The following is a 27,544-nucleotide window of genomic DNA, read 5'->3' as shown; positions in this document are numbered from 1 at the left end:
CAGCATTATAAAGGGCAAGGAGTCATTGACAAAATGATACTAGGATTGTTAGTCTAGGATGACCTGCAGTGGAGAAATTAAACTTTGATTGCCACATATTCAGATTTTCAAATTTATATTCATATTTTCATAACTGAGAGACCTTTCTTATTATTGAGGTGTATGGTGCAAAACACCAAATGTTTGAGACAGAAAAATTCACTATCAATGCTGGTTTGTATCACTCTATCCTGGAGATATTGCTAATAGTTTGCTAGTAATTATGAAAATAAGAAATATTTCAAGATATGCTTAATACTTAAAACACTAGTGACTTACTAACTGTTGCATGATATTAAGTGAAACCCTTGATGTTGAAGAAAACTGTCATGGATATTTGCACTGTAAGTTGCACATCTTGAGTGATAACCAGTATTATTTGGTTTGCTAATTATACAATTAAGCATATGTTTAAATATTTCTGTAACTATCTCAGTAAACATCCACTTATAGAGAAATTTATTTTGTCATGTGAAAGCTTATGTCGGGTTAACAAAAATGTTAAAGTAATATATGATTAGCTTGTGCAGTTTTCAAGATATGAAAATTTGTTTGTGAAAGTTTACAACAGTATAATTTGGGGGTTGTGTGCATTATAATATATTACAGTATTTAGGGAAGAAACCATGAATTCACTGACTATTATCACAGTAAAGAATAGTTCTTACTGATAACATTGACATTTGTACAATGTTAATAGCTTTTATTGTTCGCAAAATATTTACATTTGTTTATCTTATGCTTTTTAAGTTTATTTTTCAGAAAATGCTGTGGAATGCAAGATATGTGTAGACTGCTAAAAGTGTGACATTCCAAGTCACACAGGTGTTAATGAGATGGAGAAACTAGAAGATAAATATAATAATGAAATCACTTGAATGACCAGAAATTACACTTAAAAATCGTGATTATAATTCCCGGATTTCTTCTCATGAAAATGTAATTTCATTTTTTGAGAACCATACATTTCTGAGAACCATAAATTAGTGTTCATATCAATGAAGTGATCAGTAACTGCGGTGGTGCAGTGGTAGCGTTGTCGCCTCACAGCAAGAGGTTCTCCCATTCGATTCTCAGCTGGAGCGTCTTCTGTGTGGAATCTGCATGTCCTCCCTGTGGTTAAGTGGCGTTCGAAAGTCAAGCGTGAATGGGTGTGCTTTCATTGAAGGTTGGGCATCGGGCTGACACCTCGTCACCGTAAAAATATACTGCCAATCATTAGCGGACCGGAGTTCCACTGTGGCGACCCCTAACCGGGAAAAGCCAAAAGAAGAACAACAACATCAATGAAGTGATCAATTAAAAAGATTCAAATGTGTTTGTTAGCAAGACTGGACTGTGTGCTAAACTCCTTGCATTGGTACTGGTCCCATTATGGAAGGTTTCTAGATGTCAGTGAGGTTCTAGATGTTAGTGAGGTGTTCCAGATCCAGGTAGATGAGAATCTGGAATGGATTTAGCGATTTGTTAGCATCTTAGCGACCCTTTGAAAAAATAATTTTGTAAAAATCGAAATAGCTTCTTAAGTTCTTAAGAAAAGTTTCAAACATTAGGGAAATTACTGGAGCAAGGCAAACGATGTGTTTACTAATGATATGCAAAAGCGTCTGCAATGTCATATGGGTGGTTAAGTCTGATATTACTGACCTCCAGAATGTACTGATGTTCAGTGCTGGCTGCAAGAATGTCTATCTCACACATATCATATCATATTATAGGATACTAGAGTAAAGATTTTTTTTTTGTTTGAAATAATTTGTTTTGGCTTTTTGAATTCATTTCTTGTAGCTGTTTCAAATGTCACAGAAATGTAAAGAGGAGAAGTGAGTTTGCAAAATGTTTTTGCAATGTTCAGACTTAGCTTTTTTTTTTTTTTAAGAAAAGTACATGTGCCCTTTACACTAACAGAGTAATACTTTTCTTGAAGTGGAAGAAACATTTCAAAAGATATTGAAGAACATCAGGACAGTGTTCCTATGAAGTGACAAATTGTCACTTGAGTGCAAGATGGCTAAGATGAAAAAAATAAATTATATTATTTGAAGAAGTGGATAGAAGTCCACAAGAGATGTGGCATTAGTGTGTTCAGTGACCATGGCAGTTTGCCCACTACTTTTTTTTCAGTTAAAATTTATAAAATGCAGGGTAGCATTATTCAAAGTACAACAACAAACTCAGCTGTGGAAAAGTCTACCAACATAGATTGGTTATGTCTCACCAGTCTCAAGGAATGCAGTACAGCTTTAAATCAGCTAATAAACATTTTACAGGTCTATGTTCACTCATCAGATAAACATTGTACAAGTAAAATATGCAATGATTGAATGTTCGCTGAATTGAACATTCAATGTTTTACGCTCAATGAACAGAGGTTCAATGTATTTCTTATTCGATGACTGAACATAAACCCAAATTTTACTGCTCCTGCAAAATAAATTCTGTCCATTCAAATCAAATAGACCAAATGCCTTTGTTATCCAGAAGTACAGAACAAACAATTCCCTTGAAGACTGCAAGGATTTCTATACCATTAGTGACCATTCTAAGATTTACCAATAGAGCTACAGCATGTTTCCTGATGCAGAAACAGGATGCTTTATATGGAAACCCAAATTCATTTTGAAAAGGGTTAAATAATGTTTGAGGGAGAAAAACAGCAATCTAACCCATTTTTAACAATAATGTAGAGCAGGTAACAAATCCAAAAAAAAATTTCAATTTTTGTTCAATTTTTCAGTAGTAGTAGACCCGATGGAATCTCCATGAACTGCTAAAATATGCTTTGGTTATTACACTTAAGGTAAACTGGTGGCTATATAAACTATTCCTTTACAGCCAGGCAGATCAAGTTCACATGGCCTGTGACCAAAGTTTATGAGGGCCTGCAATACATTATTCAATATTGTTAATCTCTTTCTCTTACTCTCTGTAAACAGGTATGTTTTCCAAGTTTGAGAAATTATCATAATCCATACCATTGCCAATGCAAGAACTAAATACAGTTGACTCATTTAGACATATTTTACTACTTTCTACCTTATCCAAAATAATTAAAAAACAGTTGCCATGCAAATTAAAATGATATCCACATTAGATAATCGAACTTTCAAATGTTCAACTGTCATATGGTCAAAACCGAATGATCGAACTTTTAAAAGTTAGAAAATCTAATAAAAAAAAAACTACACAAATAACCCACTTGAACGTTTTAAGCAGGGGGCAAGCACCTCTGCACCCCCCCACATCCCCCACTCTTTAAATATACCAACTCTGAGATTGCACTACAGTGCAGAAAAGTGAAATCTTCCCATTCTGCCCTATACGAAGATCTCCATTAAAACATTCGAACTTTCAAAAATTCGATCATATGGTATCGACCATATGACAGTCAAACTTTTGAAAGTTCGATCATCTAATATAGACCCATACTCATTATACCTTCTCGGTGACTATGCAGTATTGTTTTAGAAAAAAACTCAGTGCAGATGTTATAAGCAAAACTTTTACAAACTATAGTCTGATGGCTGTGGATAAGAGGGAGATACATTAAGTAATATTTCTTGATTTATCAACTACATTTGACTGTAGGTCAATTAAAGTTTTTCTCTGGAGTCATTCCTTGTAGGTTTAAGAAGAATGAAGTTAACTGGTTATCCATCTACTTAAAAGATAACACCACAGATGTTTTAACTGATCACATATGATCTTCCATATAACCCTTTACAACAGCGGGTGCACATGGCTCAGAACTGAGGCCCCTTCCTTTTACAATATTTGTAACTGCAGTCCCACTCAATCTTCATTAAACACAATATTTTATTTTGCAAATAATATGATAACATGGGAATCCCATTAGGAGACAAATAACATTATCACTATCCTGACTTTAAATCATCCCTCTGTAGCTCACCTACTCGGCTTGTTTAGCATGAAGTTTAACTTAGACAAAACAAAAAAAATGTTATTTGGTAAACTTAAAAGGCTCGTCATGATCAAGGAAAATGGGGTACCTCGGCCAGGGGAGGGTATAAATTGAGACAGTAGGGAAATGTAAATACCACTGAGTTTGGCTTGAGCCTCCATTCATGTATACCTGCCATATTATTAAGTCTACTGAAAAGCCTAAGATCCACATGCAAATTGTCACGGAAAAACTATCTGACTCACAAGAGATCATGAGGCACTTAGAAAAGGAGTAAATTTTCCAAGCCAAAATATGCCATATCCATTTTTTCTGGAGTATCAAATAAATTATGAAATAAACATTAGACAGCCTAGTGTAAAATTTTCCATTTTTTGAGTAGGTCTATTCATAGCACATTCTAGTTAATGTTGTGATTTCCAATCCAGACATATGCTAAATGTATCACATATCACATTCATATTAATTCAAAAAATTGCATCACCTTACCAGTGAAAATCACTTCACAAAGTTCTAAAACCATAACATCCTTTAGGTCATTCAGATTATGCAGCTCATTTTACAGTGGCCTTCATATTCCCTATCATTCCCTTCACTGCACTTCCCTTTCTTCATTCTTGGAATACAAATGTACAATTTTCTCCCAATCATTATTAACTCCCTTTCTGCCATAAAAGACTTTAACAATCCTTTAGAATCAACAATTTACTTTGAATATGCTTGTTGTATGTTCTATGGCACAGTTACTTAATGTTACTGCTGCCTTTTTGTAACGTCTTGTTCTGACAGAGATGTGTCAGTGGTCCATGTGTATCACAGCTTCTAAATTAAGTCGAAATGCCCCGAATACTTAATTTTTCTTTTAAGTTTTCCAATGTATTAATCACTATGGTGATAGTTAATTTATTTATTTATTTATTTATTTATTTATTTATTTTTGTTTGTTTGTTTACCGGAGTAGTGCACTGATCAATACTGACCAGTTTCAGGCTCAGCCCAAGTGAAATACAAAACATTTCACAAACACAAAATGCAGAAATATAAGCAAAAACAGAGTAGTTTAGACTGATTGCATAGAAAAAAATGTATATATACATTCTAGTGAACAAGCAAATAGTAATGTCTTTTAGCATTTCCTGGTTACGGGTTTCCACAGCAGAACTCCGGTCCGCTAATGATTGGCAGTGGATTTTTATGGTGCCAAGTTGCCAGCCCGAAGCCCAACCTTCAAAGAAGGCACACCCATGCATGCTCGCACCTGCCTTTATGTCTTTAATGTCACTCAACCGCGGAGAGGACATGCAGACTCCACACAGAAGGCACTCCAGATGAGAATCGAACGGGAGAACCTCTTGCTTTGAGGCGACAATGCTAACCGCTGCACCACCGCAGCATTAATCTAGTGAACAAGCAAATAATTTTGCCAATGCCTTGTTAATGTCAGTGATCATTGTGTTAAGTTTATTAAATGATCTCTTTATTGTATCAACATCATGACCATCTACTCAAGAATCACACCAGTATCAGTTAGTAGACTGAATGATTTTAAAGCTCTCCATAATACAGTGAATTTAAATTGTTCCCTACTGTTTGGGTACTCTCAAGTAAGATCTTGTCTTAGAAAAATGAAAATAGTAACTGCGGTTTAGAAAATGCTATTGTGAACAGTAAACCCTACCACGAATAACCAGCCCTTATGGTAACCCTTTCAGATTCAGAGATCTCCTTTCCACAGTGATTTTCTGTGAATGGAAAAGTCATCTTGGAGAGTGGTCCCACCAGCCATACTGCAGGATAATGAGGCAATTTGGAGTAGCAGCTAATACCAACTAGTCATGTACTCTCCCCAAGACATGCCTGTAACTACCCATTTACACTATCAAGTCATTCAGAGAATCCTTCAACTATGTAAGTTGGTGCAGTGGTTAACATTGTCGCCTCACAGCAAGAGGTTCTCTGGTTTGATTCTCGGCTGGGGTGCCTTCTGTGTGGAGTTTGCATGTTCTCCCTGTGTTCGCGTGGGTTTCCTCCGGGTACTCCGGTTTCCTCCCACATTCCAAAAACATGCATCTGGAGCATTTCTCCCCGGGCCTCCGCTGAAAACAGGCTCTGTGGAACCTAGTCGGACATTCCCGGTCAACAAATGTTAAATAAATTAAAAAAAAAAAATGTAAATTAACCTGCCAGCCATGAAACTTACCATGGCAAAAAAGACTGAAGGCCATCCATTGCAGTCAATGGAAAAGACGGAGTTGCAGGTAAGTGGACTATAGTTCAGTGGTACAGTAGTAGTGAAGGTGTGTGAATGTGAACGTGTGTGTGTGGCAGTGCTTGCACATGTTTGTAAGGGTATGAATGGAGTCAGATGGTTATGTGTGTGAGGGGGTGTGGACCTAGGTAGATGCAATAGGGTGTTAAGTAGTAGATCAAGAATGTGTCTTTGTGTGTCTATAGAAACATGCATGTCAGTGAATGGATGAGTGTGTCTGGGAGTCCATTCTAGTCATAGCACCACTACTGACCTTTTAAACTTTACAAACATAGTTAATCAACTTTGCAACAATGGTAAGCTTGTCTCAACAGTCTTTCTAGACCTATCTAAAGCATTCTATACTGTCTCACACCTCAGCTGACTAAAAACTAAGTTTGGGAATGAAGCCCTTCAGAGCTTTACTGCCACTGAAGAGTAAGCTCTTCAGAGGCTTTTGAGGTTCAACAGTTAGCTTGTACTTTCCTTAGTTGGGAAATAAGTTCCCTTTGGGGAAAAGAAACTTCCATTTTCTTATTTTCACTGGTTTTATTACTTTCCTCTTCAGGAAACTTATTTTAAATTGGACGGGAATGTTCCTGTATGCCTTTCCACCCTTACAACTAATATCCAGGGCACTTCTGAAGATTCAGAAGAAATCCACCAACATCATTGTGATGACTTCCCTGTGGCCCAGGCAACCATGGTTCTCCCTTCTTTTGGAAACGGACAGGGGGAATTGCCACAAGCTTTCTCACAAAATGGATCTACTCACACATGAACAGGGGTGTTTGATTTGAATCATACACCAATGCACTGTATGACCACGTACATAAATGCAAGGAACTGACCACACTCAACAGAGCCAAGACACTTTCCTCCATAAAAAGGAAGACAATCTATTGGCCACCTGCCATTAATAAACTCTACAACAGAAATAAGAACTGTTGCAGAAAAAGGTGAAGTCCCCAGACAGGAAAAACTCCATTATTAGCCTTAACAAAAAGTTGAGATCCCTCATCAAAACCTCTAAAGCCAGCTATGAAGGCAGAATTGCGGCAGGCACTAAAAACACAAAGCCTTCTATAGTTATATCAAGAATCTCCACAGCAATACCCAAGTTTGCTCTGAGTTACTGCACAATGGTATTTCCTATACTGAGCCAATAGGTATTGTCAACATGCTGGCCGACAGATTCAGTGCCAACCTTTGCCCTCTCCCCCCCCAAAGGACCAATCACAACACCGGAGGAATGCCAGGCACCCAGCATTACTGCAGCACAGGCTAAAGCTGCATTGTCCAAGGCCAAGAATACAGCTTCCATGTGACCCAACAATATCCCTGGATGTGTTCTACATGAACTACAAAGTGAACTGACACCACATCTGTGTGCCCTGTTCAATAACAGCCTCACCTCAGGCTTTGTCCCTACCAAATGGTGTACTGCTACAGTCATCACTCTCCATAAAGGGGAAGTGACTACAGACCCTGGGAATTATTATTACCCCATTAGCCTGACAAGTCTGATATATAAAGCTATGGGGCGCATCATCATGGACCTAATTAGCAAGGATATAGGGAATCTCCAAACTCTAGATCCCACACAGTTTGGTTTTCTGAAAGGTAGATCATGCCTGCTCAACCTGGTTGACTTCTTTGAGTCAGTCACCAGAGCTGTGGATGAGGACAAGGCAGTTCATACAGCCTACCTCGATCTGGCCAAGGCCTTTGATACCATTTCCCACTCAGGAATTATTGATAAACTCACCAAACTAGACATTAACCCCTATATCACTATGTGGGTTGCAAATTGGTTCACAGAACCCACAGTGTGAAAGTAGCAGACTCCAAGTCAGACTGCTGACCAGTCACAGGTGGAGTCCCACAGGGATCAGTCCTGGGTCCTCTCCTGTTTAGCATCTACTTCTCAGAAGTCCAGGCCAACACAGATGGACTCTGGCTGACCAAGTTCACAGACAACTGCAAGCTGGGAGCCATTATTAACTCCCCAAGTGATGTAGACATCCTACAGAAAGGCTTCACTGAGACCAATGACTGGTGTCGAAACCATGACCTTAAGCTTAATGCCAAAAAATGTGTCATCATCCCCTTTGGGAAAAACTCAATTCCCACTAATTACCACATCGATGGGAGCCCACTGAACACTGAAGGTGTTATAAGAGATCTGGGGACACAGGTTGACAGCAACCTCTCCTTCGACCACCACATTGCCACTGTGGTCAGAAAGTCTTTTAATGTGGCACCTCTCATTATCAAGGATTTTGCATACAGGAAGAAAGAGGTCATTATCTCTCTCTCTACTCTTCCCTCATTATACCAATCATCGAGTATAATGCCCCATTTGGCATGTACCTCACTAGACACATGCAACAGCTGAAAAGGCCACAAAAGTACCTCACGAAGAGGATCTCAGGCCTTAAACACATGCCCTACATGGACAGACTCAAAAAACTCCATCTATTCTCTGTCTCATATCATCTACTAAGAGGCAATCTCTGCTTGACTTACAAAGCCATGTCTGACCCAGCTCTGTTAGAAATGCTACATCTAAAGAAATTCCAATCTCTCCACACCACATGCTCCAGAGGCCTCAACCTCATTACCACAATCAACAGAACATGCTGGAGGGACAGGTTCATAACCCAGAGACTGCCCATGCTCTGGAATAGATTTCCCATATATGTCAAGCAGAGCAACTCACTGGCACTCTTCAAGAGAAATCTAGATGAGTGGATGGGAAATAGAAAGTTCACCCGGGGATCACTCCAGTGGGTCTACTTGATAGAGGCACTGGGAACCAACATCGGGTGGCGTGATGCCAGGGCACTTCTATGGGCTAGGCTTGTAAAGGCTCCAGGGCCATTAGCCTAGTATACACCTATGAACCTATGAACCTATGAACATCCATTATGTTCAGCCGACTGCATGGATGATAGGGTCTTAATTCCTTTCAGGCACCTGTTTTCTGAAGGCATGTAGCAGGTACTAATGGAGGAAAAAAGCCTGCTACTAGAAAATCATATATTAGTGAATAGATAAAGGTTTCTAGTTGGTGTCAACAACATAGCCAGTGGCCATTCAAGGCTAGTTGTGCTCTGGTTCTACAATATTTGTGTAAGTTACTGTCCTATGCCTTTCTTATTTCTCTATCAAGGTTCCTTTATCAGTCATTTTGGCAGCCACATGTCAAAATGTTCTTAAAAGGCCTCCAAGTAAATCAGTGGTCCTTCCTTGGGATCTTCATTTTGTGTTAGAGAAACTAACACTTGCTCCATTTGACGCAGCTAGCTGACTTGAGGTTCTTAACATGAAAACAGTTTTACTGATGGCTCTGACCTCTGCAACATAGGTGTCTGAGTTGCAAGCTCTTATGGTGAGTCAATCCTACCTCATTTTCCACAGGGACAGGGTTTCTTTGAAAACTAATCCTTCTTTTAAGCCTAAAGTGGTATCCTAGTTTACTTTAAGTGAAACTATCCCTCTCCCCTCTTTCTTTCCTGAATCTAAAAATGAGGGAGAAAAGATGCTCCATACATTGGATGCCCACAGACAACTCAAGGACTGTCTTGACAGAACTAAATCTTTCCGATCATCAGATCAATTGCTGATTTCTTGTGAAGGTAAGAAGGAACAACCTGTGTCAAAACAGATTATTTCCAAATGGTTGTCTAAAGCTATTAACTTTTGTTATATTCACCATGACAAATCTATTCCAGGCAGGGTCAAGGCTCACTCTAAAAGGACCTTGGCTTTTTCTCTGGCTTTTTGGGAAGGGTTGAAGTCTAGGAGTATTCTAGAAGCTGCTACTTGGTCCTCTATACATACTTTTACAAAGCACTATAAACTGGATTCCTTCTCTAGATCTAGATCATGCTTTGCTAGGACCATTTTCCAGGGTCTCATGGGCCCTTCTCCTTCTGCCTCCCAAATATAGTTAGCTATGGTAATCTAACGAGATAGCTAAGACTATTTCAGCAGTAATCAATATTAAGAGAGCAGTACAGTTGTATAAGCTGAACTTACCATAACAGTACATGTTCGAATGATCACTGCTGCAGTAGTTGCTCCTTCCCTCCATCCCCCTTGTTTTTTTTTGGCTTTTTTTTTTTATTCCAGGGGGTGGACATTTATTTTTTGTTATTCCTAGTAACGAACCCTGTGGTGGAATCCAGAAAAACCACTGCTCGGACAAGAGATGGAAAAAGCAGTACACTTTAATATAAATTTCAGAGCTCCACAGAACAATTCACCAAAAACAAAATTCCAAGTTGAATCCAAGTAAATCCAGGTTAAGCGCTTTCATCTGTGGAAATGCAGACTTCCTCAGAACCAATATCAAAGTGCTAGGATCTCCTTTTAAAACTCGTTTGGCGCCAAAAGTCAAGTACATATTTAAAGTCACATAAACCAATAAAATAACCCTGTTGAGCTATACCAAATGTTATACATGTTAAAAATACTTGTGTAATGAGTATTTATATTTTGTGTGTAATTGTGTGTGTAATAAAATATAATATACTGTGTAAAAAAGTCTTTATCCAAAAAGTCTATGCACATGATCACATGATGAAACCTATCTAATGTAAAAAACGTTGTTGATGAAGAGAATTTAAAAAATGTACGTCTAAATGTGTCAAGTTGTATTAAAATGTCACGTTGTGTTAAAATGTCTAATAAATAAATAAATAAGTAAATATAAATGAAGAAAAATATTTGTGTATATAATAATTCATTAGTATTAAACCTTTTTTACTGATAGATTGAATTATTATATACACAAATATTTTTCTTAAGATATTCAGTTAATTTGTAAAATGTTGAACAGAACATACCAGCTGTAGCTGAAATGACAATTTGCTGAATTTTCTGCAGATTCCATAGATCTCTTTCTTTGTCTGAGCTGTAACAACTTCAGATGTGACTATATGAAATGACAGAGGTGTGGGAGCTGCACCCCTCTCCACATGCAGAGCATGTGAATTTCTGACTAGATAAAACATCAGTCGATAGTCATAGTTGTTGCACATAACCTTAGTAGGAATTCGTGATGGATGTGCTGTTAAGGTGCAATTCAGAGACACCAGCTGCACAGTTCCAAATATTCTGCAAAAACAGTATGCAAATGAAGATTTAATGAGATGCAAATGAGGAATGTGTAAAAAGTCTGCAACAATCTTATTCAAAAATATTGGAACACATAAATATAGGAATATATCTCAAAAATACTGGAAAAATGATTTACAAGCAATTTCAATACCTCTTTCAACAATACTTGACAACTACATAACATGGCTTCCAACCAGACCATAGTATTATCACTGCCCTCATGTCCTTTCTACATACTATAAAAAAACAAAGTGAGGGACAAAGGTAAATTTGCAGCCTTTTTTTTTTTTTTGCATAGATTTAGCATGGAGAGGGACATAGTGTGGGTTTAGTGAGTTTGTATGGTGTGCAGTTGGGGACTGGGGGGAGCTGCATGGTCTTCATAAAACAAGAGATACCAAGGTATCCATACTGTCACACATAAAACAAGAGATACCAAGGTATTCATACTGTCACACTACCTGTCATGGGAACCTTCCAGAGACAAACTGGAGATACACTGGGTATCTCACAGGCTTCTGCCTTGAAGATATTTCAGCATTCTTTAACATACTCATGGCATTTGTGAATCAGTGCATTTATTTCCCAGTATCACCTCAAGATCAAGACAGCAACATGCATGCTACCTATGGGATGGAGCTCTTTCCTGTTGTTCTTGGTACACGTGATATACTCCCATGTTACCATTAGGACCCAGTCTGGATCACAGAGGAGTGGTACTGGGAAGGGTTACCATTCCATCAACTGCCTGGTAGTGTATGATGCATGGGGGTGCATTACTAATGTGTCAGCCAGCAACCTGGCAGTGCCCATGAGTACCACATTTTGTACTCAAGCTCACACTGTCACCTCTTCCTGCATAGCAGATTTCCTCATGGTCACCTATTTGGTAAGTTTAAAGCCATTTAAAGTTCCTAACCTTAGGTATTTTTGTATCTATAAAGTGGTATAGGTACTACTGAGTAACCCCCCCCCCTTTCTTGTTATGTGTCCCATCTCTGCTTTGCTTTACAGATGATGCAGGCTACCCTCACACAACCTGGCTAATGACAAAATTCTGTAAACCCTAGGGAAGCCGTAGTACTTCACTGATTTTAGCTGTGCATTTTCTGCACTGTAGCCATTTTTTTCAAGGACATGTTTCCTGGTTAATTTGTTGCTTGTTTTGTAGTTTATGCTCTTTGGATTCACTCTTGTGGGATTTTTTTCATTGAGAAAAATTAAGTCTTCAGCCTGCTATATTCTAAGCTTGGAAATCACAGAGAAAAGCTTTAAGTGAGTTTTTGTGATTGGCCAGTGGGCTATTTCTTCTGCTTAGTCAGTTTCTCTACTATATAAAATCATTGACCCTGACTATTGAGTGTTTTGCTTTAATCCATTGCCATGTTTGCAAAGGTAAGTACTGCAGACTGATATTTTACACTTCTTTATGCCGTTGTTATATTGCTAAATTATTTATTGTAGTTCCACACTTTATCATTGTAAAGTGCCCCTATATTTTATTGATCTTTAATGCTGGTTTTCTGCCTTATAAAGTTGTCAGTCGGGGCTTAGAATCTCTCATTTCCAAACTACCCCAAAGTGTACTGGAGCATGTAGTGACTTGAAGAGCACCAGGTTTGCTCAAAGAGGGGCATTGTTCCATGAGATTAGTCAAAACGGTACTTCTTATCCAACTAGCATCCTAGCAAATCTGTTCCCCGCACTTTTCCACCCTTCTCCATTTTAGTAATACATGGTAACCCTAACTTAGTCACTAGCACTAACTCTGAAGTGCATCTTAACTTAAAAAAAACCTTCCCCTAATACTACCACTAAACAAGACAGCTCTGATACTTACTATACCATACTTACCATACAAACACACACACACACACACACACACACACACACACACACACACACACAAAATGTATCCCCTTCGTCGACCATCCGGAAGTCACATAAACAGGAGCTCAAGCAAATGTCCCATTGTTTAATCCATACTAAACTTCAGCTGTGTCGCACAAATTAATATCCACCAACTGCACTACACTGCATCCATATACAGATAGATTGATATAGCTATAAATGCCAGTGTACATATACATGGATATCTACCTGCACACCTACAAGTTTGATATATATATATATATATATATATATATATATATATATATATATATATATGTGTGTGTGTGTGTGTGTGTGTGTATGTGTGTGTTAAAAACACTTCTAAAGTTAAAAAGAACTTTAGCTTTTAACTTTGAAAGTGTTTTTAATATAAGTAGCATTCTTCAAATTTTTACGGTTTTATCATAATATGTGTGTGTGTGTGCGTGCGTGCGTGTGTGTGTGTGTGTGTCTGTGTGTGTGTGTGTGTGTGTGTGTGTGTGTGAGTGTGTGTGTGTATCTGTGTGCTTTACATATATACAGTTAGGTATACATCAGAAATCAATGTTAATGCATTATTCATGTCAGTTAAACTGTAATGTTTCATGTCTGTTGTAGAAAGGATACAGTTGTTGCTATATTACAGTTATACATGAAATATTTGTTATGAAATGTTTAGTTCCTGTACTTGTTAAGCATTGAAATTCAGTCATTCAGGCATAGTAATTGTTCTGTATTAATAGCTTCAAAAAGTTTACTGCTTAATTATAGATAATGTTCAGCTTTTACTGTAGAAGTCATTATACTTATGTTGCAACACCATCTGTACACATATAAGGATGCTTTTACTAATTTCCAAAAGCTTCCTCCACTTCAGCAATGGCTTAACAGACCAAGGCATCACATCCAAGCTGCTGTAAGAGTGTGTGTGTGTGGGGGGGGGGGGGGGGGGGGGGCTGTGCAGAAAATGGCTGCACTGCATAATATTGAGAATGTTTCCATTACTGCAAACTGCAACGTTTTAAGTCATCCAGAATAACATATAGAATTAAATAATGACTTAGAATATCATAAGACTAACAGAAATTATACAGTTGCATAAAAACAGCTAAACAGTGATGTGAATTTTTCTTTGCAGCTGGACTGGTCACTGGAATTGTTTGCAAAATTAGCAGTCATTTAAGAAACATGGCTCTACTTCCTGAAATTATCTATCAGCTGATACTGCCATGTTAGTATAAGTTTCTGAAGCAGATCAATACCTCAACACCCAAACCCTAGACCTCTCCACAGATACTCTGGTGCTTTTGAATGCATCAACTCAGGAATGTTCAATACCGGTTGTAACAATTTATTAAAATTACAGACCATAGTTCTCATGAAGCAGCAAAGGTAGACACCATAATAGGCTTTCCAAGATGGATACCTTCTCAACTTTGCAATAGTTTTGGAAGAAATACATCCTCGAGGCCTAGTCACACATTTATATAACTACATGCATCATTTTTGGTGGCCGTGGTGGTGCAGCAGTAGCATTGTCACCTCACAGCAAGAGGCTCTCCAGTTCAATTCTTGGCTGGGGTGCCTTCTGTGTGGAGTCTGCATGTCCTCCAGATGCTCTGGTTTCCTCCCACATTCCAAAGACATGCAGTAGGTTAATTGGACACTCTAAATTGGTGGTAGGTGTGAATTTGTGTGTGAGTAAGTGGCATGGATGAACTACAGCGGCAGGACTAGCCAACTGGTGGTGTAAACCTTGACTCGAGATGATTGACACTGTTGATGTGACACCTCGACCCCATGTGCAAAAAAACAAAATGGGAAAAGGAGTTGAAGATGAATGGATGGATGGATGCATCATTTTCTCATGAAAAAAACAGTGAACTGCTTCAGAATATGAAGCATGTAAGGGGTTAAAATTTATTAATAAATCTGATTAATAAGTTTTAAGTAATAAATTGCTATCGGTCATGATGTACACATAAATGAAATGAGTAAGAAACTTTCTTTTTCTCCTTTTTTTCATATCTCCACAGCTGAGGAAGAGATTAGAAAAAACAAATCTCAGCACTCAGCAAAGGTTTGTAAGACTTTTTTAGAGCGCTCATATGTGTGAAACATTTGAAAAATCATGTAAAACATATGCCCTCCATTCATTAATGCAATACTAAGTTTTTATCTGATAGATCACTATCAGATCCTCAGTCCTCAATCAGTATAGTAAAACCAGAGAAATTAATCATCAACGTATTATACTGACTACTGAAATGCAAGCAAATGCATTATATGTCAATAATGCCAACAGTGATAGTGACAGCATTAACTGCCTCTGGAACAGTAATAGTGCCAATTTTTATAGCTCAGTAATCCATGCAGTAATGAAGCAGTTATGCTATAACAAGCATTAATAACAAGTACCATCAATAACTATTTCTTAGAATGCAGTCATTCAAGTACATAGTGAAAATATGTAATGTTGCTTCATAGCAATTTACGAATAAGTAAATGAATGTTTAATTTCATTTTATTAAATAAAATAAATGAATGAATAAGTAAATGAATGTTTAAATTCATTTTATTAAATGAATAAATAAATTCCAATATTAGTCTGTTCCATGTCAACATCCCCACATATATATATATATATATATATATATATTTTTTTTTTTTTTTTTTCCTCCTTTTGATGTTACTTTTTCTATAGGTCCAGAGGAACCTAGGGCATCTTATTTGCATGTCTACCAGGTGAGGGAATCCCATCACCTAGCTCTGCCTCCCTGAGGATGTGTTCATAAATTGCGGATGGTGGTTTCACCCCTGTGAGCCACCTGGTGCATGGCAGCCTGATAAGCCATAGGCTTCATGGTCTGGTTGAGGCCATGGATAAGAAGGCAGTGGAAAGGCACCTGCAACCACTACACTCACTCCTCCAGTGAGTGCAAGACTCACTGACCCAGTGGCCACCAACCATCGAGCCAGCAGAGGCCTCCTCTTCTGCACCATATGAGTCCCCCTATTCAGTTCCATCAACAAGGGTAAATAATTGAAGTCCTCCAGACCAGAGTGGTAACTGATTGTCACACTTCCTCTCTGTTCTTCCTTTTCCCTCTCCCTTCTGCTTCTGTCTGTCATCTGTATATCTTGTCCTCAACGTCAACCTACTATAACGTTTCTGTCTGTCTTGTCTCTCAGTTACATGCATGTGTTCCTTCAGTATTTGTTAACCCTCTCTCCTATACCTTCTTCCAATATTCCTTCCCTAACTTCCCTTTAAAAAAATGGAAAATGGAGGTTTATCCCCCAAAAACATACTGCACCTCCTCTCCCACCTCTTCCTATGTGCCCCTTGTCTTCCCTATTTTCAGCCTTCCTATCTTCACCCTTTCCAACCTTTAAAACCCCAAACAGGGTATTCATATAAGATCAACCTTTATAGTAAATGAACAAAAACTAAATTAATAAAACAGTCTGAGTTAGCTGTGGGCCAGTAGCACTCAGCTCAGATCAATAGAGGTTCTTGTAAAAATTCTTGAGAGATCTCCACAGGCCTGCATCTGTAACCTCCAGCCAAAAGTGCCAGATCCTATTTTTGACTACATTTATAAAAATTCCTCCACAGAAAATTACATTGATTTCCATTCATTTTATGCCACTTCAGATGAGTGAAATTGCTGTGGCAATTTCTTCACTAGGATGAGAAGCAGAAGTGATGTTTGTTCTTGCCTCACTAATTTAAGTACTGGTGCTTTGCTGCTTTTCATCGATTACCCTTACGCAGATGCAAATGTTGGGACTAGGATCACCCACTGTTAATTTTTTTTTTTGCCTTTTCCTGCATTACTATTGCTTTTAGATGAATCAGTACATAGGGTAATTATGTTTGGTGGGTCATGGATCACGTTTATAGCAATTGCAAATAGAGTGTGCATTCTAATGTACAGTACATATCAGGTTATGATATAACAACTAAATCATATACAACTAATATTGTATATGCTTTATTTCTGATGCCACACAATGAAGAACTGAAATGTCCTTACAATTACAAAAAAAACTTTGCAGCACACAGTACAAGTAAGAAAAAGTAAGTACTAAGCTAACTCTAAATGTCTGTAGATTGTAGATAGCCATAGAGATTTCAGTGTAGACATCAAGCCATGTTGTAGATGAACTGTAAAGAAGAAACTTGCTTTTAAAAGAATAAAGAAGGAAACTAAAGATACAAGTAGAGTATCGTGTCTGAAAAAACATACAAATTCGTCTGCACAATATGAAAAGAAAATAAAAAACATTGATATATTGTAGCACAAAACATACATATATATGCATATACGTGCATATGTGCTGTCTCCCTCTCTCTCTCTCTCTCTGTATACACACACACACACACACACACACACACACACACACACACACACACACACACACACACACACACACAAAACATCCCAAGTTCTTAGCTGTCTACCAGAAGCCAGCAGGATATTGCCTTGTCACACACACTCATTGCTTTTGTACACATTGGCAATACAGGCTACAGACTCCTGTATCTCTGGAACTAAACAGATGCCAGGCAAGAACGTTTGCAAGCTTCATCCTGCACCATTTCTAAGTTATTTTCACTCATCCTTTTCACCAACACTTTATTGTAAATGCTTACTGTATGTTTGTTTTATTTATAGTTTATAAATAAAAATGCAGAATAATAGCCCATTTAATGTAATGTAAGGACAACAGTATCAGATTAAAAGAAAGTTGACAGGAATTAAATAAGAAACCGCATAGTAAAGTTTCTATATAACATATGTTTTATATTTTCTATTATGCTTAACAAAACAGGCTTGTTATATTATTTCTGCTCACATTTTCAGTACTAGGAAAGTTTATTTGCTTGTTAACGTCACCATCTTGCATTTATCCCAATACAATTTTTTTTTACTGAAAGCTTTAGGTATCAGACCAAAAAACATAAATGTTTATTGAGCAATTATATTTATAAAAAATGAAAACTATAGCAGAGTATCCCACAACAATCAAGTGTGAGAGAAATGAAATTACAAAACCAAGCAGTAGTAAAATCATAAGCAAAATGTTTCATTTACTGTATATGAGTTTTTACAAGGTTCCTTCAGCTGTACAGCAGTGATACAGTCTGGCTGGGATTTAGAAGAATTAATTGTAAGGCATATTTTCCTTCCACCCTCCTAAACTATGTAAGCCTCTTCTCTATGGCTATCTACAGTAAATAAAAGGATGGCAAATAATGAATGGGGTTTGTATAACAATACCTGTCCGTTCTCTTGTGTTATCAGTAAATATAGCATAATAGAATGGTAGTAGCATTGTTTTGTTATACTTCTGTATAGATGATCCATAAAGATTAACATCACGCTGTACTCCAGCCAGCTGCATGCTATATAGATGATTAGGATTAGGTCTCTATTATACAAATTTACTACATGTTTCAGAAATGGATGTCAAGAAAGTCACTTCAAGAGCCAAGTGAATTAAATCTCGAGAGTGTAGTTTCTGGAAAAATCCCATGTAGACACAGGGAGAATGTTCAGACTCCACACAGAAAGCACTCCAGATAGGAACCAAACTGGAAAAAACAGAGAGCTAGCAACATTAAGCATTGCACTACTGTGTGCCAACACTGAAACTGTTAGCAGAAATACAGCAATAGAGCTACAGACCATAGCAGTTCAACAAAAATGAACACGATTTCAGTGTAGATATAAACTAAATCTCCAGGGATCAATAAATGATTTCAGTGTTGTTAGTCATTTCAGCCGAGAAGTTTGTAAAATTCCAAGTTATACTTGAGTGGCTGAGATTCCCATAAGGTGAGACTGACATTACAATTTCTCTCTATTTAGCCTAATTGTTAAGAATACAACTTTACAGAATACAGCACTACGTGCTATTTCTGTATGTAGTGTAGGGTAGATGTGTGTTTGCACTCACAGAAAAATAACAGCTGTGATAAAAGTATTTTCACTGCAGATATTTAGACTTCTCTGATTATCCACACAATCCAAAGCATGGTTGCATGTGAGCCACGGCCTGTCCTGCCACTCAGTGGATGCATGATATTGAAGCTCATCCCAAATAGGCTGCCATCCCTTAACAGGTTGTGCACATTGCTCTTTTTGGTTGTCCAGCTTTATTGACCGATCTATGAGAGTATCTATGGTGGATCTATGAAGGATTACAGAGGTAATATCTATAGCTTTATCTTGAATTTTGAAATACTGGAAGTTGTTCACAAAAGACTGGAGCAAGTAAATGCTCTCTTTTAATCACAGACATTCAATGAGGACAAGTGACAAAGGACAGTATCATAAGAAGGACAGATTTCCAAGCATATTTATTAATTATTGGATGTTATGGTAGCTGCTTGAATGGTATTCATTATTGTATTAATGTTTCCTTCTCATTCTTTTTCATTATGTTGTACCGGGTTTGGATTTAATAAAGTTTGTCAATTAAAAAAAAATCACTCTCATGTAACATGCACACCCAAGGATAATTTGGGGTGTGGATGGAAACCAGAACACCCAGTGAAACCTATATGGACACAGATGGCATGCAGACTCCACATAGAAGGCATCTCAGCTGAGACTCGAACTGAAGACAAGGCATCAGTGCTAACTGTTACCCCACTGCTTGTACAAAACATAGACCTAGAGAATTGTAAATTGAGAAAAAAAATGTTTAGAGAATGAAATGCCATTTAGCTTGCCTGCTGTCAATATCTGGTCTTAACTATATATCAGTGTGCTAACTTCACTGTGGTTCCAATTCCGCACGCGCGCATGTGTGTGTGTGTGTGTGTGTGTCTCTCTGAGTGTGTGTGTGTGTGTGTGTGTGTGTGTGTGTACATATACATGCATGGATGTCTACAATTTCACTAAATTATCGTGAGGAAAGCAGATTACAATGTCTGTTCTTCAAGTTGCATTTAATAGAGAACTCCCTTTGGCCCTTCAGAGGAAAACTTAGACAATCACAGAAATCAGAGCAAACGTCTAATCCTCTGGAAATATTATCTTCTCATTAGGACTGCTACTCAAAAAATATGCAATCAGTAAAGGGACTGATTAGCAGATAAAAAATTAGATAATTCAGTTTGCTAGATTTTACCATATAGAAGGTTGATCTTAGAAGCAATGTGCATTTGTGCTGGTACCTAAAGTGTATTATACAATTTTAAATTGTGTCATAATATCATGAGAAATCCGTTATAAGCCAGACCACAGTTTTCTAAGAAGAGAAAAATCTACAGATCACCATGTGTAATCAAGAGACGAAAAAAACTTTCAGTATTTAAGCTCTGGGGATGATCAGTGTGCCAAGAATTGTAAGGCAAATAAGTACTTGCCAGTAAAACTGCAGAGTCTTTGGTGGTTAGAAACTTCCTCTCAGAAATGGCAGATATGTCTTTGTTTATGTTATGAACTGATTTTTTTTATTCTCTAAATGAAGGCATTAAAGCAACAGCACCAATAAATAAGGTCACAACTACATTGTTGGTTTACATTTACCCTTTAACCTTGTCTCTATGACCCTACATTTACCCTTTAACCATGTCTCTATGACCCTGATCCCAAAGCAATAAGCCAACATCCAAATAACAATTAGGAACGAACCTTTCTTAGGTGCCCTGTCCTAAATAACCTCTCTGCATGGCTGCATGGGTGGTATATTTAGCACTGGAGAAAGGGATGGAAACTTGGAGTATTTCAAGTGGCATGGTACATAAGTCACAGGAATGTTTTCCATTATAAATCTTTAAGGGATATGCCTCATATGAGAAAATCAGTACAGTGTCTTAATATACACATTAACATGTTGTATTCTTCCATGATAAACAGCGGTACAAGAAAACTAGTTATATTTCCTCTATTGTACACTCACACTGGTATGTATTGTGCTTTACCCTAAACCAGGACTGGAAAGGTATATGGATAGGAATTCTACAATTAATTCTTGAAATAGCCTTCCTCAGGCTTCTCCATCAAATTTCCAGAATTAGAATGTTTGAGATGTAGCAGAATGCTCAATTTCTAGATTTCAGGCTCTACACATGATCTGTAGTGCCTATTTCAGGGGGATCTCTGAATACACTAGTAAACTCTACTCTATCCTATTAAACATAAGACCAAATCTCTAAACTAATTCCTTTACTTATTTATTTCTCTACTGAGTTATTTAGTTTGCGTTTTTGCTCAGGTAAGTGGGCTGGTCTGAGGATTCATTTCAACCATAACTCCTGGGCAAAGGCAGAAATTAAATCAAAATATATATAATACAGGAGTAGTAAAATGTAGAAATATACAATACATTAGTAAAGAACAATCACAGCTAGTAATTAAATATATTACTACTCTTAGATTTACAAACCTAGAACACTTACACTGCAGAAAACAAGTATTGCCAGTTTACAGTTAATGAACATGCTTAGGTTTACAAACTTGGCAGCCCGACTCTTATTTCGGGTTAATTTCTCTAAGTTTTTGGGTTTGTAATACCATGACAGGAATGGACCCCATTCCTAAGTTAAAGTATGATTAAAGTTCATGAAATTAGTATTGTTTCAGTTTTTGCAGCATCCACAATGTGCCCAGAACTGACTCCTGCAAATCACATGGAGTTATATGTATTGGTAGCATATCTAAATAAAACAATACATTCATTTTATGAGACCCATTGTTCCTACTACTACTGGAGCTGTCTGGATATCCTTCTTCCACACTGCCATCATTTCTATGCCTGCAAATCCTGGCATTTTATGACTTTGTGTCTCTCTGTACGGAAGACACTATAATCACTGGATGTAGCAATTTCAGTGATCAATGCTACTTCTGTCTTCTTTTCATGGACTACTATATCTGGTTTTCTTGCATCTATTTTTTTAACTGTTGATAATGAGTAATCTCTTATGAGACACACTTAATTGTTCTCTATAATACTTTGTGGCTCATGTTTCCAATGTTTCTCAGCTACTTCGATATTATAATATTTGCACAATCTCCAATGCAACATTATTTTGCCTTTCAGTATATAGGCCCTCTACCATTAGTGTATCACACCCAGCAGCAAGATGTGCAACTATTTCCAGTTCTGATTTACAGAACCTGCATTTGTCTGTTTCTCCCACATGTTCAATAGACTTTGTAAACCAGTTTGTATGTAGTCCACTGTCCTAGGCTGCTAATATTAACCTTTCATCTTTCAGTTTAAATTCACCTCTCCTTAACAGTTCTTGCATCAGATCCTGATCAGTATGAGGTTGTTCCAGGAGTTTTCTTTACTTGCAACTATTGACACAATCAATTTGTTTTGGAAAGGCCCTTTGGGAGGACCTTGGTGTCCTTTGGAGAGTTTATGGCTGCACCAAGCTTCAGTCATCTGTAGACTTGGTCAGCCATAAACCCTTAACATTAGCTTTGACCTCTGAAAAATAAATACCAAAGAGGAGTGGCTTAAGCTCTGACCCCTGGGGTACACCACTAGTGACAGGTCTTTTGGAGAAGGTAGAGCTACCTACCCTAATTTCCTTGGTTCTACTTGTGAGCCAATTTGTTAGCCAATGAATTACATAGGGATTAGCATTTAGCTGAGAGAGTTTATCAATAATACCTGAATGTAAGATGGTGTTGAACACATTTGCGAGATCTAGATAAGCAGTGTGTACTGATTTTCTCACATCCATTGTTTCAGCCACATTTTCAAAAAAGTTGACCATGTTAAGTAAATAGGCTTTGCCCTTGTATCACTCTCTCTTGATCTCACACACACACACACACACACACACACACACACACACACACACACACACACACACACACACACACACACACACACACACACACACAGACACACACACACACACACTCACAGACACACATACACACACATGCACACACACACACAGATTTGATTTGGGGAACTTTAACGATTTTAAAATTTTCACGTTATTTCCAACATTGTGGCAGCGATGTCCATAACCCGAGGACTGCTTTTAGAGGAAAACAGAAGAATGCGATATGAAAATATAATGGAAAAGTTTTATTATGTTTATCCATGGAAACAGATAAGTGATTTAAAGAACAAAACAGTAAAAACAAGAATGAATAGATTTAAAAAGCATGTAGAATGCATGGACTTTCTGTGGAGCCTGTCAATAGGTAGATTGCCAGTTAAGGCAAATATGCCATATAAAACAATAAAATATAGAGTGTGTATACAATGTGGTGAATTGAAGACAACTGAACATGTCTTCATGAAGTGTAAAAGGACTTTTGAACTGTGGAAATAAATATCTGATAAAGGGCATTTAAAAGAATTGAAGAACATTGAAAATATTAATATGAACATGATTGAATATGGACATTATAAAAATGTAAATTAAAAAGACATGAACAAACTGGGTGTAAAAATCTTTTGTATAATATGGATAATATGGAATGAACTGAAATGTAATGAAAACGGTTATTATCAGAGATCCTGAAAAATGTAAAATTTTGTTTATGGAGAAAGGAGTGGGGGATTAAAATTTAAATGTAAATGTAAAAGTATGTTAAGAATATTGTAAATATTGTAAATGTACATAAGTAGCAAAAATTGTATACAAGATGTATTTGTAAATATAATAAAGAACCCCCTATTCATTGCAGGAGAGTAAGTGAAGCACTCTCTGGAACTGCTGGCTACTGTAGTTCTTCCAAGATGGAAGAGGATGTAGCAGAGATGGAGAGTGGAGAAGGGTAAAAATGTTGAAGGAAGGAAGGAGAAAGAGATGAAATAACTGTTACAGAGTTGGAAACTGGAGGACTGGAGACACAAGTACTGGTAGATTTGTGAAATCAGGGAAAGCCAAAAGAAGGAGAGTAACCTCAATGGTGGAGACAGTATTACAGAAGTATTACAGGAGGAAGAAAGTGAGAGGTTAAAACAGAATTCACAGTCAACAGCAAATCAAGGTTGTGTAATGGGGCTCAACAGCAAACTAAATTCAACAAATCAGATAATGTCAACTGAAACTCCAAACACAAAACAAGTTTATTAAGGACAGCAAAGCTTTCAGGTTTGCAAGGGTGATATCCCTAAACCTTTGCTGTCCATAATAATCTTGTTTGATCTTTGGAGTTCTGGTTAATATTATTATCTTAAAAACATAAGCAACAGCCAGTGAAGGGAAAACACTGGGGGTGTTCTCAGCTAGTGGACTAGGCAGTTTAAGGGTTTGCCTCTGCAAAAGGGTTTTTTGCTACAGGACAGAAGAAATTATGCAGCTGTAACAAGGTAAGGAAGAATGGAAAAAGGAACTAAGAGGAGACAAACATTTGCAGTTTCTCAATAGCTGGAGAGAAGATGTCCTGTGGTAAGAATAAAAAGTAAAACAGATGGCAGTGTGAAAACATGTGACATTATGGAGCATATTATGTTGTCACTAGGGTTTAACTTCAAAGACATAACAGCATTAGTTAATTTGGGAAATGGAAATTTTTGTGAACTGACATTTAAAAGCTTTAACTTACAGGAAAAATTTATGACTGAGATTGAAAAAAGAAATACAGTAACACAATGGAAAGACTATTTTCAGAGCCTGGGACTAGAACTAAAAAGAAAATAATATGCAGTTTTGGACTTATGATATAGATTTTCATGAGTTAAAACTGGTTTTCACTATTTAGTAAAGTACATGAAGTTAAAAATATATGTGAATAAAGAAATGTATGGACTTGGGATTGGGAAGAGTATGTAACAATGGATGTTAAGGAGAGAAAATTCAACATATTTAAACTGTAGTAATTGTGAATGATAAGCGAAGACTTATTAGATATTGATTCCAGCCCAAAGCATTTTATTTTTGCAGGGATGAAAATCATTTTGTAAAATAATGTAACAAATGAAATGTAGCCAATGCAGAGGGAGTAAAGAGAAGACATATCACAAAATACTGTAATGTCTTTTTGTAGAAAATGTAAAGAATTTGGACAATTCTGATTTGACTGCCACATATTAGAAAAGGAAAGAGTAGATGAAGAGAAATAAAGATAATGCAGAAAATATTACTACAGAAGATACTGAAAGAGAAGGTAGTATGGGGATGGGAATGCTAAACAACAGTTAAATGATGAAGAGATAGAGAAGAAATAACAGTTCAAAGTGAGGTTAATAATATACAGGAAGAGATCAGATTTCCAATTTTAGAAAGTGATGATGAAGAAGAGGGAGAAATGGAGACAGGAGAAGAATAAGAACAATATAGTGAAAAGTCAGTGGAAATACTTAGGTGAAGGAAAAGAAAAATAAGATCTGGAAGAAAAGCACTTAGAAAAAAAGGAAAGGGAAAAATATGACATACGAATTTTAGCATTAAATGTGAATTGTATTAGAAACAATATAAAAGGTTTTCTGGTGGTGGAGTGGTATAAAAATAAAATGAATGTTTTTTGCTTGCTAGATGCTAAATATAACAAAGAAAAAAGGAAAAGAATACAAGTAGTATGTTTGGTCCGTTGGAAATGTGACATGTTCTGGAATAGGAATCCTTATAAATAAAGGAAGAAATAAGAATTTTATATGTAAAAATAGTAGTACCAGGAAGACTGGTGATTTATGATATGAGAATGAGATAAAAATGAATATGTTTAGCTTAGCCACTTCAATGATGTGGAAGGATAAAGCCCTGAGTATGGCCTAACTGAACTGAGTTCATTTAGTGGCTTGGATGACTGATGAAGTGCCAGGGAAGGGATGGGTGTGCTTCCTAAGATGAAGTGTGGTCCAAAGAGCAGAGTTGCCTTCAGATGCAATCAGTGAGTATGGGGGCGGGTGTGGGGAATGGGAATTGGGTAGGATATGAACACTCCCCAGGATACCCTTAGGATCCACTACCAGCCTCAGCAATACTGGAGAAAGTAGGCAAGTAGGAGGATGACTGGTAGATTTAGTCTGGATATGGGGCTTTGTGTGCCGGGGTGGTACAAATGAGATCCCAAGAGACCAAAAAACTAACATAATGGAGAGAAAACAAAATTAATTTGTGTTAGTAGATATGTCAATAGTGATGGTAGGTAACCTGAGGAAAGAAAATGGAACATAAAACAGGATATTAAGAAGTTATGGGAATTAATAAAATGTGGGGATTTAAAATTAGAAAACAATAGAGAATGGACATATAAGAGGGGAATTTTTAAGACTGAAATTGATTAGATGGCTTAATCTAAAGACAAGAAAGAAATAACAGGGGGAGTAGAGATGACAGAGTTCTCAGATCATTGAGCAGAATGGGTTACAATAGGGGAAGACACTGCAATAATAAATTATGGAACAGGGATAAAGAGATTAACTGCTGAGTTTAAAAAGGAAGAAAAAACAAGAATAGAGAAAGGAATATTATGGAAAGATTAGATGACAGTGAGACAATTTTATAAAAATTGTACATAGTTGTTGGAATTGTATAAGCAGAATTATAAACATATGTTTAGAAGTGTAAAAAAATAAAGAAAAGAAATAAGATGAAATACACATACATTTTATGAAATTATGAGAAAGCAGTAGAACAAGAATGTGTCAAAATAAGGGAAATAGATAAACAGATATAGTAAAAGAATAAAAAAAGTAAAAGTAGTGTTACATAGGCAAACATTTTTTTCTGAAAGGATATAAAGAGAAAGTCTCCCCTTATTCAGGAAAATAAGTAAAATGAGGGAAGCATCTTAGATGAGAAAAGAGACATAAAATACAAACAAGAACATATTATGGCGATGGTAGAGAATTTTGTAGATACAATGTAATAAAAAGAAGAAATAGATGAACAAGAAGAATAGTAGGTAAAGAACATCTGAAAAAGTAAAGAACTTTTTAGAAAATTCTATAACAATAGAAAAAATAGAGTAGATGATAACAGAAGGTACAAATAAGTCAGCACCAGGATAAGGAAATGAATAAAGATGAAAGAGAAGTTTTGTTAAAAAATGTTAAATAAATGGATGAAGGAAGATATAGTGGAAAAAACATATGTGTAGAGTGACAAAATGTATATGGACAAAGGATGAAAGAAAAGATATAAAAATAGGAGGCCTATAACAGTAGAGAATACTGACTATAAAATATTTATGAAAATACTACAAAAAAGGAAGGAGAAAGTATTGAATGAGGTAGTAGGAGAAGGAACCTCTAGTATAAAAGGGAAAAAAGTGAAACAAATGTTAATTATAGTGAAAGAAGTATTACAGATGCTGTTGAAAGAAAATAAAAAATAAGGCTGATAACATGATATAGCTAAAGCTTTGGATAAAGTGAGCCATGAAGCAACATGG

This window comes from Protopterus annectens, chromosome 6.part1 (assembly GCF_019279795.1).
Source record: "Protopterus annectens isolate FY-2018-M chromosome 6.part1, PAN1.0, whole genome shotgun sequence".
Lineage (NCBI taxonomy): Eukaryota > Metazoa > Chordata > Ceratodontiformes > Protopteridae > Protopterus > Protopterus annectens.
The sequence above is the reverse complement of the archived record's forward strand: the minus strand, read 5'-3'. Positions refer to the sequence as shown.